This window comes from Pogona vitticeps, chromosome 3 (assembly GCF_051106095.1).
Source record: "Pogona vitticeps strain Pit_001003342236 chromosome 3, PviZW2.1, whole genome shotgun sequence".
NCBI lineage: Eukaryota > Metazoa > Chordata > Lepidosauria > Squamata > Agamidae > Pogona > Pogona vitticeps.
In genome coordinates this window covers 68,975,288-68,993,487 of record NC_135785.1, presented here as the reverse complement: position 1 = coordinate 68,993,487, position 18,200 = coordinate 68,975,288, and the positions used below count along the sequence as shown (strand labels likewise).

The window sequence follows — 18,200 nt, the reverse complement described above, 5'->3', positions numbered from 1 at the left end:
AGGTTTGGTTTATGCATACTTACCTGTGAGTAAAAGTAAAGAGTTAAAGTAAAATAAAGGTAAAGAAAAGTAAAGAAGCAGTGGCACACTGTATATTCAACTTGTGTAGTCTGACACTCAGCTTACATCCTTAGAATGCCACCCATCAGTTTTCCTATCAATTTAATTGCTTTATACCCAAACCAAACTTAGGACTCAAGGAAACTGCTGACTTTATCCATCTTTCTATATCAATGGTACTACCTTGTTATCTGTTCCCTGATTTATTTTCTTCTTTAGGTCTTGGTAGTAATTTCAGGTAAGTCTGCATTTGACTCCCTCTAATGCTGTACCTATACATCTGTTACTTACTTCTTTAATATATTAAAATAATTGTCTCCTTTGGTCAGGTTCATGCAAATATAAGGCCATGCACCTCCAGACAGGTATAATATAGTCATTCACACCATTCAGATTACTGGTGTTCGGTGACACATGTGAGCCAGCAAAATGCATTTATAGGCCACTAACTTACTAATTAGATTTGATTGTGCAAGATTGTTTCATTTTTTTAATGGCATGTGTTTTAGGTTTGAAAAGCAGTCTTTATTCAAATGCTTAAAAAACCCAGATAGGAACATAGACATGATATATCCAAAATACATTTTGTGTTCTCTTTCTTTCTTTCTTTCTTTCTTTCTTTCTTTCTTTCTTTCTTTCTTTCTTTCTTTCTTTCTTTCTTTCTTTCTTCTTACATTCTGCATAATACTGTAGCTAGGCTGCTTGGATGAAATCATCACATGACATTTTTAAGAAGACAACTCGGCTGGAAAAAAATGCCTTCTGAATTCACTGTCACTGTATAGATCCATGTTCACAGTATTTTAAAAAAAATAAGATAATTTAAAAACTTTTTCTAGATTTCACTCTCTACAGTGTAGTTTGAATTAGATAATCTAATTACAAAATATAAATTATAACACAACAGAAAAAATATATATACTTAACTCTGCCCTCCTCCTCCTTAGGCCGTACCTGATATGCTGCCAGTCAGAAAAGAGGTTCCTGACCCTGCATTAGTTGCCCACCGTTGATCAAGTCCAATGTCCTGGACAGGGCTATTAGTTACTCACCTTTGCTTTAGCAAAATGAGCCCTGGTGTGATGTGTTAGATTAGGCAGAACACTAACCTAATATGAATGTTCTATTTTTATGCATAACTTAATCGTGCAAGGTTTAAAGGAACACGGTTGTTAGTTCATGGAGTTTGGGAATTCTGCCTGAACAAATGCATTTTGACTTCTCCATGTTCTCATGGCTCCTTTTACACCAAAGCACCTGGTCCAGTGCTTGAAACAGAGTTTGGCAAGTCCATTATTTACCTTCTTTTTAACTGCCCACCCATATTGATAGTAGGTATGCTTCAAATTATAGTATAGGTACAGGTACAATGCCAGCCATTGAATGCAGAGGTTTCTCTTCGGGAGATTGTAAGAGAGCAGAGGTACACAGTATCAAATATGCTTCTGTTCTGCTTCAGATAAATGTTTCACCTTTGAGAAGTCAGTCCTGTAGTATTTGGCAGTACCTACTTTACCACCTGCCTATGGAACATGCATTAGTGCATAAAATAAAAACATTGCACAAAACCCAGCTTGTCTTGAGCTAATTAGTCTTGTAAAATGGAAGGACGTCATTTGGCATATAATTATATCCTTCACAGTACAAGAGATAAAAGAGAGATGAAGGAAACTTTCTGAAACCAATTATTTATACTGTATTCCCAAAACTCTGTAGATCGCTTCTCTCTGGTTTGATTTCAAGGCACTAGAACATTATTGATATCCATTTGTTTTCCAGTAATTCAACTGATCACTTTTCTGAATCAGAGATAGAAGACAAATTAATTAGGTTTGCATTTTAATATGACAGTACTGAGTTTGCACCTGGCGGAACTGAAGGCAAATTTGAACACAATATACAGTCAGAATTCTGTACATTGCCAAGTTTGAAATATAATTTGTGAAATTAAAAATGCCGTCAAAATGTGAATGAAAATAATATTAGCATTAGTATTTATTAGATCTCTGCCATGCCTCTAATGTTCAAGGCATCATAAAAAATAAGACAAACAGCAGTAAATATGGATTCAACCATAAAATCATTAAAATCAAATAATGAGTATTGAAATCCATAAGTGCAGAACCAGTTAAATTAATATCAATAAATTAAACATTGTCATAAGGCCTTTTTTTAAAATGTTTTTTTATACCATTCGTAAACTGAGCCAGAGAGGAGACTGTTTACAACTCTGAGGCAAGTGCATTCCACAATTTGGGAGCCCTAGAGGAGAAAGACCTCTCTTGCACGCCTGTCAAGTGGGCTTTTACAGCTGTTGGTTTCCACAAGAGGGCCTCTACTGAAGATCTTAACATCTGGACAGGTTTATAATGAAAATAGCAAAATATTCAAACCGCAAACATTTCAGTGTTTCAACAGATAAAAATAGCACCCTGAGATCGGTTTAGTAAACTATTTAGGGATACCCAGTATGGTATAGTAGATAAAGGGCTAGGACTCAGTAGAACTGGGTTCAATTCCCCAGATTTGCCATAGAAACTCATGGGGGGATGTGGAACTGGTAGAACCACTCCTTAAATACTGTACCTCACTTATCTTAAAAACCTTATTAAGGTCACAAGACATGAGGTAACCAAAGCATGAATGACTGTTGCAACCTCAGCTCACCTCAGGAAAGATTGTAACTGGTATGCTATGAAGAGTTGTGCAAAAGTATTCCTTGTCACCATTGTCATCTTGCAATTAAGGCGGAGTAGTTATACCCTGACTATAAACATGATCTTCCAGGTGCAGAACAGCTTCTTCTATTAACAAGTGGAATCTGAATCCCCAATTCTGACTTTCAACTGACCAGTAGCACCTCCATCTTGTCCATATTAAATATTAGTCTGTTTACTCTTATCCATCTCATTATTGAGATCAGGTCCCATTCAAGGGCTCTGCTGCCATAGTCTCTGACAACTACACAACTGCAGGTATAACTCTGAAGGATTTTCCTACTCTGTTGATCTTGTAGAGACCTATCCATAAAAGACTGCAGATGTATATGTGTTGTATGGCTTTTTCTTCAGATTTCAGCTTTTGGAATTTGTAGTTTCAGAGAACAAAGGTCGTCTTCCCTTCTTTCCATCTGCATGATATGTTGTACCCTACTGCTCTCTCTAAAATATTTGACCTGAATACTATGTGAAAAAGAACCAGTGTGTTGTAGCGGAGTGTAGGCTAGGACTCAGGTGATCTAACTTCAAATTTCCACTTGGCTATGGAAACTCACTTGGGCATGTCACTCCCTGAATATCTAACATACCTGACAAATAACCCTACTAGGACTTGATGTCACATGACAACAAAACACCAATAGGAAAGAAACCTGAATGTAACTTTTTTCCAGGTATTGATGCCTAGGAGTGCCATACATTGGATTGCATCTGTGGAGTGGGGTGGAGACACCTGGCGTTCTTGTTACTCCTTAACGGAATATCAATCCAAATTCTTTTCTGCTAGAAAGGTAGCTATTTGATTTTGCACACTCATCTGAAAGTTACATTTCTTCTAGATATTTGGATTGCTTTGCCCTCCAATCAAGAAATACTGAAATAATTTGTCCAGAAAACAAGTGAGATTCTCTAGAGCTAAAAAGGGCAACCATCATCCTGACATCTCCAAATCAATCAGCTTGAACAAGGATTTCTAATAAACATACAGTAAGCTTTCTTATTTTCCTACAAGAAAAGTGTGGATATGATTCCTTTACAAAGGGAGAAGTGTGCTCAGGTATCATTTCAAGTTTCAAAAGGCATAGGTTAGCTTAGCAATGCTCCTGTGCCACTGCTTGCTTACTATTCAAATACATGAGGCATTAAAATGTATACATTACATTACATTATCTGCCTCAAGTTGCAGCTGACTTAAAGCAACCCTAATAGCGCTTTCATATTTAAAGAGTGGTTTTACCAGTTCCACACTCCCAAGTGAGCTTCCATGGCTGAGCAGAAATTTGAACCCAGACTTCCTGAGTTCATCACTCTATCCACTACACCACATTAAGGATCCATCAAAATGTATATGGTTTTTTAAAGCATTATATTGTCTCTATCTAGGTCATTGTAGTTAATGTCAAATTGCTTGCTTGCTTGCTTGCTTGCTTGCTTGCTTGCTTGCTTGATTGATTGATTGATTGATTGATTGATTGATACACACACACCCCATCCATTTGGCTACTAAGGGCACTCGAAGCAGTCCACCAGTGCTTCTGCAGTAAAAGAACCAGCCAATAGGAAGCTGCTGCTACTGAGAGAAAGTCCAAGTATGTTCTCAGTCCTCATACTTTTTGTGTAGGTTCCCAGGGCTATAAATAATCTAACCTTGAGTACACCTGTTGAAATGAATGGAACATCTTACACATATCTGGTTCAATGGGCCTAGTCTCTAGGTAGATTTCATTTAATCCAACATATTTCTTTGATAAACACATTTATTTTCACCTGAGAAACTGGCAACTCTTCACATGAATTAATGTCATAGTTTCCAAAACTGAATTTCATTTCTTTTTCAAAACACATTGGAGGTCAAAACATTTGAAATAATTAACTTTCAAGTAAACATTTCGTGATTTCTCTTCAGTTGAAATTTACTGTATGCCATCCTTAATTTAGCTTCTGACAGGCAGGTGAAGAAATAGTGCCTCACATACAATTACAGGGTTGCAGGACCACACTGTTATGTTTCCATCCATAAACATCTTACCTCATTTCTGGTGTGTGATGACACAAGTCGATATGAAATGTTCCGCAGTGCTGTGTGGCTACCCATTCAACAAATGAAAGGTGCCCTTCATAACCAAGTGGTCTTGACTTTATAATGGTCCATTTGCTCACTCTCAGAAAGAACACTCACATCGTTGTTTGGATACATGTGTAGAAAATGGAAAAAAGAGAGAGACCAGGTAAATGTTGAACTGGATTTTTACTAACGTTTGAAGGACTGCTACATATTTGCAAGACAGTTTAACAGTGGCAATTAAAAACCTGCTGGTACACCTGTTTTTTTACATATGTGTGTGGTCAACCAGATTGGTGCAAGAGGGGATGGTGACATCATTTGACAGGAATGATAAACTAGGCTGGAGCTCCAACCCCCAAGGCACAGGATTTAGTATACAAAGAGCTAACAACACTAGTCACAAACCATAGGCATTAAACCTGAGAGGTGACTTCAGAACACACATCCGGAATAGTCTGACCACATAGCTTGGAGTTAACAATGAAGCTTCTCTCCTATGAAGGTTTTTATAGGGAGATACTGTATTTAAGAATTCACTCTTTTGAAAAAGAAAACCAGCTGAGGAAACCAGAAATAATGCAAGATACACAAATTATGAAAACTACCATAAAACAAATGGATATTGCAGTAATTTACAAAAGCATTTTGAATGAAGAATGTTAGTAATTAACAAAAGTAAGACAAACAAACAAGCAAACCAAAGAGTAATGGCTTGTCCACTAGATAAGTGGGGTATAAGTGTAAATAAATAAATAAATAAATAAATAAATAAATAAATAAATAAATAAATAAATAAATAAACCCATGTTACATTTTATGAATGAGAAGGACCCTCTAAACCAGGGGTCTCCAAAGTATGGCCCTCCTGGCCTTTTTATCTGCCCCATGAGTGCATGCATGCATGTGGGCAGACGGGTGTGCAGGTGTGCGGTTGGACGGGTGCCCAGGTACACACACGTTCCTTCAGCCCTCAGAAATATCAAAAATATATTATGTGACCCTGTGTGTGTAAAGTTTGGAGACCCCTGCTCTAAACTAATGGTAAAAAGGAAACAGCAGAATGCAAATTTAAATCAAATTTTCATCCCACTTCCACCCAAATTTTTAGTGACATATCAGAGAGCAAACCAGTCCCTTAAATTGACACCTTTCATGTAGTAGTAGTAGTAGTAGTAGTAGTAGTAGTAGTAGTAGTAGTAGTAGTAGTAGTAGTAGTAGTAGTAGTAGTCATGTGTCATCAAGTTAGTGCTGACTTATGGACACCCTTTTACTTGTATAAAAATGAGAACTAGAACTGATGTCTATAGGCCTGTAGTACTGCTATGCAAAGGAATAAAAATAGAGATACAATTATACAACATTTGGGTATCTTCCATATATATGTTGCAATGGAAGAAGGTTGATTTGGTCTGATGAATCATGTTTTCTTTTACATCAGGTGGATGGCCAGGTGTGTGTGCATCCATTTACTTAGAGGACAGATAGCAGCAGGATGCATTATGGGGAAAAGGAAAGCCAGTAGAGGTGATATTATGCTCTGGGCAATGTTTTGTTGGGAAACCTTGGGTCCTGACATTGATGTGCATGCTTTGACATGTACCACCTACCTAGGGACTGTTGCAGACCATGTAGACCAGTGGTCCCCAACCTTGGGCCTCCAGATGTTCTTGGACTTCAACTCCCAGAAATCCCAGCCAGCAGAGGTGGTGGTGAAGGCTTCTGGGAGTTGTTGTCCAAGAACATCTGGAGGCCCAAGGTTGGGGACCTCTGATGTAGACTCATTCATAGCAATGATGTTCCCTGATGGCAGTAGTCTCTTTTGGCAGGATAATGAACCCTGCCGTAGTGCAAAAAAATTGTTCAGGAATGATTTGAGAAACATGACAAAGAGTTTAAGTGTTATTTTGGCCTCTAAATTCCCCAAATCTCAATCCAATTGAGCATCTATAGGATGTGCTGGAACACCAAATCCTATCCATGGAGGCCTCACCTTGTAGGACTTAAAGAATCTACTAATGTCTTGGTGCCAGATACCACAGGACACATTCAAAGGACTTGTGGAGTCCATGCCTTGGTGCACCAGAGCTGTTTTTGCAGCACAAGGGGGGGCATACACAATTTTAGGCAAGTGAGTTTAATGTTGTGATTGATCAGTATATATGACCACATCCACAGATTGTTAATTATGGTACAAGCATGCTCTGAAACTGATTTGCAGTTGCATGCCATTGTTTCATGAAACACACCATTAGATAAAATGGGAAGACATATTCATATTTAGTAGGCAAACAGAATGAGGTAATAATTTTATACACTGTTTACATCAAATATAAAGGGAAAAAATAAAGCTATGATGGGAGACAATAGAATAGATCCTAATTTAATAAACATTAGTTAACAGCACAAGATAAAGTTGCATTTACAGTTCAGCCCTTAATAAATTTGATCAGAAATAAAGTCCACATTTAAAAAAACAAGCAAAAGAATAAGCAAAGCTATTTTTGCTTATGATATAACATTTCCTTTATCAAACATGGTTGTAACTATTGAAAATATTGTTGAAGATATATCACATTAAGGATACTTAATTACACGAGGTTTAATTACACATTTTAGTAATGATATATATAAACCTAGCAACAAATTCTGAAATATAAAGCTGGAATATCTCCCTAATAACTGAAGATAAGGAGCACATAGAACTTCCGGAAGTAAGAGCACTATGATTTGTACGCTTAGCCCCCAGTTTTTATTATTGAAAAATAAAGTAAAACTTGTTGAATCAGGTATTATGTTAGGACTCTATCAAAAAGCCTTTTATGCAATTTGCCATATAAAAGCTTCACTTGAAAAAAACTCAAGATTGTTGACATGTCATTCAAAACCTGTAAGAAGACACAACTTACATAAAAAGTCCTTTTCAGTTAGCATAATGAAAACACTAAAGCTGTCCCAAAAGCTATGCTGATTGACAGCACAGAGAAGCTACTAACGGCATAGGAATTAACGGGTGACTTCAGTTTCTAAAGGGGCCACATAATTCCAATCACACCTTTAAGTAACTCATTGTTTTTTGTCTGGAATTTGCCCGGTGGCTGATGTTTTTCTTACTGAGTGGGCAAAGAAATAATGAAAAAAAAATATTAAAACATCCGAGGCTTAAAGCAAGAATTAGTCTAGCAAGAAAGATCCATCTTTTGAATGCCTTATTACACCACATACTGAAAATGACTTGGGGCCCAGCTATCTGAAGAGATGCTTTTCTCCATAAGAACCTGTCAAGGTTTTCAAGTTTTCAGGCAAGGTCTTTGCTCAGTCAGGAGACCCTCAAAAGCATGGTTGGAGGAGATAGGAGAGAAGGCTGCAATAGCTGCTCTGAGGCTGTAGATCTGTCTTCCAAACTGCTCCCCTCCATGTTGTCCTTTGGATGGCAGTCTATTGGCTAATGATTGGTTACTGAAAGAGCAGCTTTGAACGGGTAAGTGCTGTTCTTTGTTGACATGCTTCTAGACTGTTTTATGGATACTATGGCTTGTCAAAAATACAAGTGGGTTCTAGATTAAATCAAGCTTGAAGTCTCAGTAGACAATGAAATAACTAAATGGAGGTTACTTCAGATAGAAAAGACAGTATTGTTAGGAAAAATGTAAAGCAGTAGGAAAAGATGAAGATCTAATGTAAAGTAGATTAACTTGAAAAAAGTTTGTAAGATCAGACTGGGGCATTTTATGATGGGACCTGTTGGATATCTTTCATTCATAGGATTTCTGTAGGTCTGAAATGACTTGACAGAACATTAACTCACATATACTGCTTGTAATTCCATGTGTTTTCTTAATTTTATGATTTATTTTTCATTATTATGATTTTCTGTGTTTTGTGCTGTTCACTTTCATTTTTCATTGTCCTAGTTCATCTTTTGTGAGCTGTCTTGAATGAAAAAAGTAAATAACACTGAAGTCCTTTGGACAGACCACAACTGAGACATCACTCACATTGATACTTTTGCTTTTTTTTCCTGTGCAGGCTGCAGATAGGCACAGGGGGGAAATACATCTTCACATCATGTTATAGGTAAAGTTATATAACATGACTTCATGCACTTATGTTATCATGTATATGCCTGGGAAAGGCATAATGGAAACTGAATATGCAACAAAACACAGAAATGTATGATCGACCAAGGGTACATACCTGATGTACTCACCCATTCAAAAAAGTGCCCTTGCTTATTTATCTTCTTTACCTTGTCAGCATCAGGAAGTCCAGCAGCAGAAAAATGAATCAAAAGATGTAATGAAATGGCATGAAGTTGACTTGGTTGAAAATGTTTCTCATAAAAGTAACTCATATTTTTCAGAAAAAAGCAAATTTTATGTTCTGTGCGTGGCAGATTATTCATTAACGCTTCTTGTTACTCAAAGCAAAAAAAATAAGTAATGTGGAAATTCTCCCAGTACTACTGCTAATACTATTATTTGATTTTAATAATCAAAAAGGCCTGTTTTTATCAGTCACCGAGGAATGAAAGTTGGGCTATTCTATTGCACTCATCTTCTCCTTAAAGATTTTTTCCATAGGCATCTGGTTGACTACTGTGTTAACAGTATGTTGGACTAGTAAGATTCTAGTCTAATATGAAATGGTTCTTTTTATGTTTTTATAACAAGTTGGCTATGCTGGAGGAAGAGGCATAAATTTGTATCTGGGCCAGTTAATTGCTATAACTGTGAACTTAGCTGCTCCTGTACTGAAATCCCTGCAAAGCTGTTCAGAATATTCAAATAATCTGAAAACTGGATGACACAGGACTACTATTGGGATTGAGGGCCTTTCTCAGGACATACACCAAATATCTGAGTGAGAGTAATATCGTAAGGGTCTCATCATATATAATCCAGCTGAAGCTAATAGCTTACTAGATATAGAGATACAGATATATTTAAAATAGTATATAAATATATTTGAAAATGAAACAAAACTCTATAGCATTGTGTTGTTCAGTTCTAAACCTTTTGCCCAAGGCAACATTTTAAACTGTTTAGACTCTTGTAATGTTTTGGCACTGTCCTCCCACAAGCTGATTTAGTGCTCAGAGACGTTAATAATTAAACTCTTGGTTCTATATTAACGGAGGCCCCTAGCCTGCTCTTTCAGCTTTTATTAAATACCTCCTTCTTTGAACAGCCACATAAAAGTGATAGATGCCCTTTCTTTCCAAACCAGCCACCTAGTAGCATTATGTTTTATATTGCTTTGGCAACATATAGTTCTCCCTGTTTAAATATAGAAGTATAAGGGAGATAAGGCTAAGTAAGATGGCTTCTATGAAATCACCCAGCCTGGACTCTGTTAAGATAAGCAAGATGCAGGACAAGGGGCAGGGGGAGGAATGTTGTGCCAGACTGTTCTGTCTGTGCTACCTTATGAAGAACAGAACAAGGAAGATGAAAACAAATGGAGCTGAGGCCAAAGTTATAAATGGGCAGACCTAGTCAAGATAACGCAACGGGAGCTGCTGGCATTAATGGGCCTGTGAGCTTTTGGCATGGCGTGGGTAATGCTTTTAAGGACCATTTAACTTATAACTTTATCAAAAAAATACAGTTCTGCTCCATAGAAAGCTACCTGGAAAGTTGCATAAAGATTCATATGTTCATACTGTATACTCCTGGCAATTAATCTGTTTCTTGGTGTGTGCACCTAAGCAGATGTATGGTATGTTGTGTGTGTTCATTTTATTTATTAGATTTGTTGTTGTTTAGTCTTTAAGTCATGTCCGACTCTTCGTGACCCCATGGACGACAGCACGCCAAGCCCTCCTGTCTTCCACTGCCTCCTGGAGTTTTAGATTTGTAGCCCTACCCTTATATAGCATAGTAACATCTATATCCTTTAAGAAATATTAAATTTTGCTCTATTAAATTTCGCTGGAGATTGAAAAGTAAGAGGTGAATTCTTCAGTGTTATTATATAATCTCTCTCTGTCTCTCTGTGTGAGGCCTTTTTTTTGGGGGGGGGAGATGATACTTTGTCTCATAGCATGGCACCATTAAACAAGAGATCAACCAACACTTGAACTGCCAAACTAATATAAGCCCTTTCAGAACCTTTTGTTTAGCTCTAGAGCAGTGATGGCAAACCTATGACACATGTACCACAGCTGGCATGCAGAGCCCTTTCTGCGGGCATGTGAGCCACAAGTTGGCAAACCTGAGAAGGTGGATGCAGCTGCGGTGCTGGCGCTTCGACAGGCAGATCCAGAGCAGCTGGCACTGGCTGCAGATCCAGAGTGGGGTCTCAAGGCACCTCTGTACCCGAGATTCCCCCTTCCACCACTTCTGGTTCCGTCACCACCACTTCAGGTTCTCCCGTGGGACGCCACCTGCTGGTTTTGGTTTGTTTGTTTGGTTTTGTTTGTTTTTCAATTTGGGCACGCGAGACCAAAAAGGTTCACTGCCACTGCTCTAGAAAGTCTGATCCTATACACACTTGCTTGGCAGTAAATCTCACTAAACTCAGTGAGCTCTAGCTGGAAATAGACATGCATAACCTTAGCGCTTCTTAAAAAGAGAGGCCAGTTTATTCTTAATGGAAAAATATGTAGTAGATTTGATGGACCTTCCTTATCCCAAATGCATTTAAATCATGTTCATTTATTTAAAATATTTTACCCTGTCTCTCTCCGTAAAAGGACCCACACCTTTTCCCTAAAAGGACCTAAGGCAGTTTTTAAACCACTCAACAGATTCCACTCATAAAATAATGAAGGAAGACAGATAATGGAAACATGCTTTCTTGTGTAGAACTTCTAGGGAATCCTCAGTCATGCTGCTGGTGCTGGCTTAAGTCCGTTAAAAATATATAAAGATTAAAAATCTCCCCTTTGAAAAAAAAGGATATTTATTTGTTTATTCCTTTATTCATTATAATAGTGTGCTACCCACAACAAAGTTCTGTGTATCAGGCAAAAATAAAAGAAAAAGAAAAAATAAAAAATGTTGGGGCACCTTAAAGACAACTATATTTTCATGTGATCTTTCATGGATCAAATTCACTTCCTCAGACATAAGAGTGCGATTACATGGCAAATATGCTTGCATTGACTGACATGACTACCCTTTTAAAAGTTCTTATGTGTCTCTTATAGTAATGAAATATTTTTTAAAAGAAAAATTAAATAGAAAATCAGAGTCCTGGGAAAAATTGTTGCTGTTCTCCTTCTCCTCCTTCTCTTCCTTCTCCAAGGAGAGAGCCTCTCGCTCACAAAATACAGGAACAGAGTCCTTACATGTCTGTGCTCAGATGCAGGAGAAATAGAGAGGCAGACATGGGATGAAAACATAGCAAGAAATGTTGTGCAACAGTTCCTTGCAGTTCTCATTTCTGAATGAGGTAAGAGTCACAAGGACGTGGGCACAGTGGGGGCCTCCACACATAGACGTATGCAAGTATTTACATGTATATTCTCAGACCGAGGGGCCAGCAATGGCTGGAATAACATAGGACTGTTTTGGAATCAACAAAACAAGTGTAGAGCCTTCAACCCCGCCCACCCCCCAACAGATATTGTCTTGGGCTGGGGATGGACCTGCTACTGCTACTGAAGACAGAGCAAAAATATTGGATGATGCCTCCCTGTGTGAGTTCCAATAAAACCACCCATGAAACCAGCTCTTATGCAAATGTGTCAGGGGAGGATCCTGTCCTTATTGCCCTTTAGAATTAAAATGTGTTATTTCTCTGTATAACCACTTTATTTTAAGCATGAGATGGAGTACTGGTCAATGACTGAGAATATTGGATTGGAACTTCTGACACACAGGCAATTTGAATCAATTTTTTTTTCAGAGACTTTTTAAAAATCAAGTTTAAGTCATGTGGCATTTTAGCCGGTGGTTGCATTCACATGCACTGAATGGAAATCAATTTTATTTCTGGGAGATTAAACCAATTTTTGGCAAGCTGTTTTGATTTGATTTGATTTTTTTTTTAAAGTAAGTGATGCATCAATGAATTGAGTGTCTAGGAGGCGCCGTCTTGTTGTAATAGTCACTAGAAACCACGGGAGAAACACTGGAGAGGTGACCCCAGCCAATTAAAAATGAAAAACTTAGAATGGGGAAGGCTTCTAGCTCTTTTGCATGGTGATACCTCTGGTGCAAGACTGTCCTCCATGTCCTGGTGAGGCCACCCTGTGTCTGCTCTGTGCCCGCTGGCCTTCTGATGCTCTGCTGGCTCCTTCCTTGGCCAAATGGAGAGATCAAGGTGGGTGGTTATAATGCTGAATATATTGATGAAGCGATGCAGTGATAAAGATTTTAAGAAAGATTTTTTTTAAAAGGAAAATGGTGGTGTCCCTGCCACCCAAAATCCACATAAGCACAAATTAAAATGATAGCAGAATTCACTTCCACAAAACCACATTGAATTGAATTGATTTTAGAACTGAGGTAGTTTATAAAGCCCTTGCCAACTGGTTCAAAATCTCACTTTGCTGCCCATATAAATCGATTTCACCCTTGAAATAGTGTGAATGATAATTCAATTTAAATGACGCTTAAATGCAGCTCATACTGTATTGCCAGTGTGACTGCAGCCTCAGCCAGGAAATTCATTTATTGAGCTTCGGTTAAACGTTTGCTGTGAACTTTCTTTTCAAACTTGTGGGAATTACAGTGGAAGACAGAGAATGACCAATGTTGCCTTGAGATCACTGGAAGTAAGATGGGATATAAATATGACAAATAAATCAATTAATCAGGCATTATGAGGCTGCAGGAACAAAACACATAGATATCGCCAATTCTAGTATAACACTGAATACCTACTTTAAATCCTTCCCAAGACTCATAACTAGTTTCCTTGCTGTGGCAGAACTGACTTCCTTAAAATACCTCTTGAGATTGGAGAGTGGGAATGCAAAAATAATTACTCTATACAAACCAGTCCAGTTCAGCATTCTACTAGCTTATTTATGTGCCTGATGCCCCAAAATGTTTGCTCAACAGTCAACTAAACAATCATTGGAGATAAATTTATCTGGGAAATAAGTTATTTTATTCTAGCATTTTTTTTTATCAATCCTAAACATGTTTCTTCAAAAGTAGCCTGAGATTGCTATCTTACACTCACTTGTAAATAATTAAGTGAGTCATACTTCTGAGTAGTTACATACAGTATATGTGAAGAGGTATATTATAAACAAATCAGCAAATACAACACTAGGAGTAGGAAGTGTTATGACAAAAGTACCCTTTTATGGAAAATGTGTTTATTTGACTTAAAAGGTCAAAATTCAGCTAATAGTGACTTTTATCTCCTTCTTTTATAAACTTGCAAAGGAAAAAGTTCATATGGCTTTCAAATTCCCAGAAGGAAAAAGTTATTTTACCTCACAGCTAATTAAGATGTGAAACACACTGTGAATCTTGTTAGCTTCATAATTATAAAATATGACCTCCATGATTGCTTCTGTGTTTCTGAGTAGTTTTGAAGGGGGAATCAGAGAAGAACAGTGTTTTATAATACATGATGGTAATGAGAATTAAATGCAATGCATTCTTGGGAAATGAAATCTATTTATAAAATCTATAAACTAGGCCAGATTCCCCAAATGGATCAAAACGATTCAAAATATGTTGTTCCTTTTTCCTATCTTTTAATGGTTTTAAGTTAAAGGATCATGTTTTTAAAAAATCTTCAAAGTGAAAAATTATTCACTGTAAACCAAAATAAATGTACCATCTGTTATTATCATCCCTGAAATCCTGATCTATTTGACATTAAATATGTTAACACAAATCCAATATACACATACAGAAAACAGTAAGATAACACTGGGAACAATTCCAAATAAAATCCTTGTGTTCCTTCGATATTAAAATAAATACATCTCATTGTTCTTGGCTTTGGAACAATGAAGAATCAAACAGTGGCACACAGAATTTAGTCATTATTAGAAACAGAAAATGGACTATTTCCAGAAAGTTTTAAATGTAAAATGCAGAGCACCCAAACACGTTTTTTTCCTTGAACATGCAAGGACAGCAACAAATCTTCCACATATCACCTCTCTTGATTAGATTTCATGTGCCCAAACAAACACACCACAATGAATCATAGAATCATCATAGGGTTGGAAGGGACCTTGGAGGTCTTCTAGTCCAGCCACCTGCTCAAGGCAAGAGACCTCATACCATATTGGACCTCATACCATCCCAGACAAAGAGCTGTCCAATCCTTTCTTGAAAACCTCCAGCAATGGGGCACTCACAACATCGGGAGGCAAGCTGTTCCACTGCTTAATGGTTCTCCCCATCAGGAAATTCCTCCTTATTTCCAGGTTCAATCCCCCTCTGACAAGTTTCCACCCGTTGGTTCTTGTCCTACCCTTAGGAGCAATGGAGAATAAATTGATACCCTCTTTCTTGTGGCAACCCTTCAGATATTAAAAGACTGCTATCATGTCGACCCTCAGTTTTCTCTTCATTAAGCTAAGCAACCTAGTTCTTTTAGTCATTCTTCATAGGATTTAGCCTCTAGTCCCCTTATCATCTTTGTTGCTATTCTCTGCACCTCTTCCAGGGCCTCAGCATCTTTTTTGTATTGTGGTGACGAGAACTGGACACAGCGCTCCAAGTGTAGCCTCACCAGGATGGTATAGAGCGGTTACTATCAATTCCTGTGGTCTTGATGCTATCCCCCTGTTGATGCAGCTTAGGACTGTGTTGGCTTTCTTGGCAGTTGCAGCACACTGCTGACTCATCCTTAGGTGGTGGGCCAATAGGATACTTAAATCCCTTTCACAGGTACTACTGTTGAGCCAGGTACCACTTATCCCATACTTGTGAATCTGGTTTCTCCTGCCTAAGTGCAGGATCTCACTTTTCCCACCACTGAACTGCATCTTATTGTGTATCTTCTTATCTGCAATGAAACTACATGCATGGGACATGTTGAACAGATTGGTGAGACAATCAGGTCTGGCAGTGACAACTGTCTGCTTAAATGGCTGGTTGATTTCAGCCTCCCTTTCTTTCTGAATATGAGGGTGCTAGCCTTTCTTTCTTTCTTGTTTCATGTAAGGTCTCATAGATTCTTACTCACTGTTGTGTACATAACTCATTAGATCAGGGCCCTGGAATTTTGGAAATCAGAATGTAAAGAAAAGACATAATTTAAAACTTTTTAAAGTAAGGGCCAAAATCCCATTGCTTAGCATAGTAAATTTCACTAGAGTAGGTTCTTCAAATCAACGGTTAATCTATATCAGTCAAAGAACCATGGTAAGATCCCAGTATAGTAAAAGAGCTATGGCATGAATGCATATTAGTTGTGACAAGGCAAGATCAACAATCAATGGGACTTTGTTATACCTACAATGAGTATACTTCTGGTCCAATCTTTTGTCCTTTCCATAACGATGGACTTTATTAGGCTTAATTTTCATAGGTATGCTTAGAATCAGTTTGAGAAAGAAATGTTTATGATCAGGTTGAAACAAAGTAATCTAAGAGCCTGATCACATGAGCTAAATAAACCCACAGTTCTATCAATTCTTTTCATACCTCTGTTGTACTGAATTGCAGTCACGTGGCACATATACTGGTGTGGACATTCCCGTTTATTTTAATATTACTAATTTTGTCCTATTTAAAATTGTGGCCAGCTACATAGTAGAACCTATTATTTTCTCTGCTATTTCCTGGGGTAGTGCTTCCCTTTACTTCTTCTTTTTTTTAAGATTTGTGATGCAATAGAGAGATCCAAGTTTTTTATCCTCCTCCCCTTTCCCTTTGCAAAGGAGCATGACACTTTGTAGGAGCAGAAAGTTGAGAGAGAGAGAGAGAGAGAGAGAGAGGAGAAGCAACCCTCCTTTCTTTATAATTCAAAGTGGGAAATGTCCATGCTCAAGCCGTATTCAAAGGGAGGGGGGAATGCTGTCTCTTTTGAGCTGCTAGCAAAAACAACATGAATACATTGCTCAGAAGGAGACAGAACCTGCTGATTTGTTGATATAATTGTCAAATAATTTTTTTAAGGGTACAAGCGCAGTGGCCATCAAGTGGCCCCAGTGCCCAGAAATCCAAGCTCTTTGCAAAGGAGCATGATATTTTGCAAGAGCAGATGATTTTTTAAAAAAGGGACAGAGGAAAAGCAATTCTCTCCCTCCACCACCCCCACACATCCTGGACAAGCCTGCTGAGACAAGAGACTAGATGCTGTAAGGAGATATCTGAGGCAAGGGCAGATGGGGGATTGGGAAGAGCTTCACATCATGACTTTAACCTCTTTGATTTGCACCTTATGGGAGGGTCTGGCTGCAATTTCCCCCCTTCCCCAGCTGCTGGTCTCTATGTCTCATCCACCTCATCCCATCCAGCAAGGGAGTGAGGAGGGGTGATCAGGGAGAGGCAGGATGGTGCCTGACATCCATAGCAATCGTACATGCTTCACACACATTGTCCCTGTTAAGCTAATCTGGTTACCCCTCCCCATGGTGCCCAGAAACCTGAGCCCTTTACAAAGGGAATTGATAGGAACGTGCACACATGCAATACTAGTACAGTGGTGCCTCGCAAGATGATGTTAATTCATTCCGTGAAAATCGCTGTCTTGTAAAAACATTGTCTTGCAAAATGTGGTTCCCCATTGGAATGCATTGAAACCCATCTAATGTGTTCCAATGGGGGGAAAATCGTCATCTTGCGAAAATCGCCCATAGAGAAACCGTTTTGCGAAGCACAGACCCAGCTGTCAAAATCATTGTCTTGCGAAAAACGGTCCTGGAAAAAAAAAAGTCCTGTGAAGCACAGACCAAAACATCATCTAGCGAAAATCACCCATAGGGAAAACCATTTTGCGAAGTGCTATAGTGATCACAAAACCCATCGTCTTGTGAATTAACCGTTTTAGCGAGGCACCACTGTACATAATGAGTCAATATGTTATTCGTACATAATAATACAACTCAAACCATCTAACTGGGGTATAATTAGGGTTCATTCGGTTTGTGTGATCAGGCCCTAAGGTGCAGAGATAAGAAAAGATGGATTTGTGCAAAGAGAAACAGAAGGGGAAAGGGAGAGGAAAACATACTACAAAAGAAGAAAACAAAACAGAGAGAGAGAGAGAGAGAGAGAGAGAGAGAGAGAATTCAAGTGGTATAGATAGAGGTAAATTTGAAAATGTGATGCTCATTATGACAGTTCTGTAGTCAGCCCTTCTCTCTAAGGAGATTCCAAAATTCAGGCTGCTTAATCAGACCATATCAGCAAATAATAGAATAATAATTTTGTAAAGGCAATGATTATTAACCGCCAATTGAAAACCAAACCTACTTGTACTTGGGGAAA

At 38.2% G+C, this 18,200-nt stretch overlaps 1 long non-coding RNA gene across 2 annotated transcripts; it reads right to left on the bottom strand.

Annotated features, from left to right (window-relative positions):
• Positions 1-653: 653 nt before the first annotated feature.
• On the bottom strand, positions 654-4,943 carry LOC144588382 (uncharacterized). Of its 2 annotated transcripts, none has more exons than XR_013543914.1 (2): positions 4,807-4,943; positions 654-761 (listed from the first exon to the last, which is right to left on the bottom strand). It is a non-coding gene; the product is annotated as an uncharacterized LOC144588382 (long non-coding RNA). The 2 variants fall into 2 exon arrangements; XR_013543913.1 differs by having other exon boundaries at positions 654-758; positions 4,807-4,941.
• Positions 4,944-18,200: the final 13,257 nt, after the last annotated feature.